Source organism: Zalophus californianus, chromosome 16 (genome assembly GCF_009762305.2).
Source record: "Zalophus californianus isolate mZalCal1 chromosome 16, mZalCal1.pri.v2, whole genome shotgun sequence".
Lineage (NCBI taxonomy): Eukaryota > Metazoa > Chordata > Mammalia > Carnivora > Otariidae > Zalophus > Zalophus californianus.
The window spans coordinates 38,581,882-38,583,780 of NC_045610.1; the positions used below are offsets into that span (position 1 = coordinate 38,581,882).

The 1,899-nt window shown below is 41.9% G+C and overlaps 1 pseudogene; it reads right to left on the bottom strand.

Annotated features, from left to right (window-relative positions):
- Positions 1 to 1,200: 1,200 nt before the first annotated feature.
- On the bottom strand, positions 1,201 to 1,545 carry LOC113939067 (annotated as a pseudogene).
- Between the last annotated feature and the right edge of the window lie 354 nt (positions 1,546 to 1,899).

Sequence of the window (1,899 nt, forward strand, 5' to 3'; positions counted from 1 at the left end):
GTTTATTTATTTAAGTAATCTCCACACCCAAAGTGGGCCTTGAACTCACAACCCTGAGATCAAGAGTCACATGCTTTACTGACTGAGCCAGCCAGGTGCCCCTATTTTTCTTTTTTAAATTGTTGTTTATAGTTGACCCTCGAACAACATGGGTTTGAAGTATGTGATTCCACTTATACATGTTCTTTTTTTTTTTTTTACAGTACAGTCCTGTAAATATATTTTCTCTTCCTTATTATTTTCTTAATAATATTTTCTTTTCTCTAGTTTACTTTATTGTAAGAATAGAGTATATAATACATATAAAATTAAGTGGGTTTTTTTTTTTTTTGAACGACAAAGATTTATTTCTTGGTCACATTATATGTCAAATGCTAGTTGCTCATTTAGTGACTCGGGGACCCAAGGCAGTTGGAGGCTGCATCTCAACATGATTCTATGACCATCACAGCAGAAGTGAGGACTGGATGGTCTCACATTGGAAATTAAATATGCTAGCATAGAAGTGACACAAGTCAAAAAATAAGTATTAATCGACAGTTTATGTTATCATTTAGGTTTCCGGTCAACAGTAGACTATTAGTAGTTGAATTTGGGGGGAGTCAAAAGTTATACGTGGATTTTTGACTGCATGGGGAGTCAGTGCCCCTAAGTCCCATGTCGTTCAAGGGTCAACTGTATTTGTTTCTCCCTTTTGATGCTTATTCCTCTTCTCTTTTAACTTTTTTAAAATTACTTTTTATCATTTCACGTGTCTTCTTTTTTTAAAAAAATATTTTATTTATTTATTTGAGAGAGAGAATGAGATAGAGAGAGCATGAGAGGGGCAAGGGTCAGAGGGAGAAGCAGATTCCCTGCTCATCAGGGAGCCCGATGCGGGACTCAATCCTGGGACTCCAGGATCGTGACCTGAGCTGAAGGCAGTCACTTGACCAACTGAGCCACCCAGGCACCCTCATGTGTCTTCTTCTATTAGTGTGGAAGCTAAGTATACTATTCTCAGACTTTAAGCCTTTGATCTAAAAATGTGTCTTGCCTACTTAACTCATCCAAAATAGATCTTCATTCTTTTGCCTTCTTCCAAACACTGTAAGGACGTTAAAACACTATAATTCCCATCACCCATCTTCTGACTTAAGTGTTATTGGGCTGTGTGTTTGAGTTCTTTCTTGCTAGTTTGTTTTTTCTGTAAAGCTTCTATTACTCACAGCGGGGAGGGGGCTTGGTCCCCTCGGCAGCTGCTTTCTTCACGGTGGCCAGGACACTGCTCAGTTCTCTTGTTTCCTCTTGGCACAGATAGGTGTCTCTACTGTTTTCTTGATGAACTTGAAGGCCTGCCTGTCCTTGGAGACCTTGAGCAGCTCCCTGGTGTGGAGTTCATGTACCATTTAGAGCAACATTGCACACCTCTTGGATGATGTCCCACAGGAACGTGGTGTGCCTGATGAGGCACCGGAGGCCATAGCTGTGCGTTGGCTTGCTCACGTTCTTGGTCGCCTCGTGCCCCTGGTTGAGATCCATGGCCATGGGATAGCACAGAACCATGGCCGGACCTATACTGCAACCCCGGGGGGCCAGATAGCCTTCTGTTAGTTTTTCAATGCCATGGGAATTTATTGTAGTTTTAAGCAGTAAATAGTCGATCAGTAAAATAGATAGTCCATATTTGACTCATTATTTTACCACTTTGGTCTCTTTTCACTCCTTCCTTTATCTCATTCCTTCCATCTGAGATTACTTTTCTTCCACTTGAAATACATACTTTGAGGGGCGCCTGGGTGGCTCATTTGGTTGGGCGTCTGACTCTTGATTTTGGCTCAGGTCATGATCTCAGGGTGGTGAGATTGAGCCCCGCCTTGGGGTCCATGCTGAGCGTGGAGCCTGCTTAGGATTCTCTCT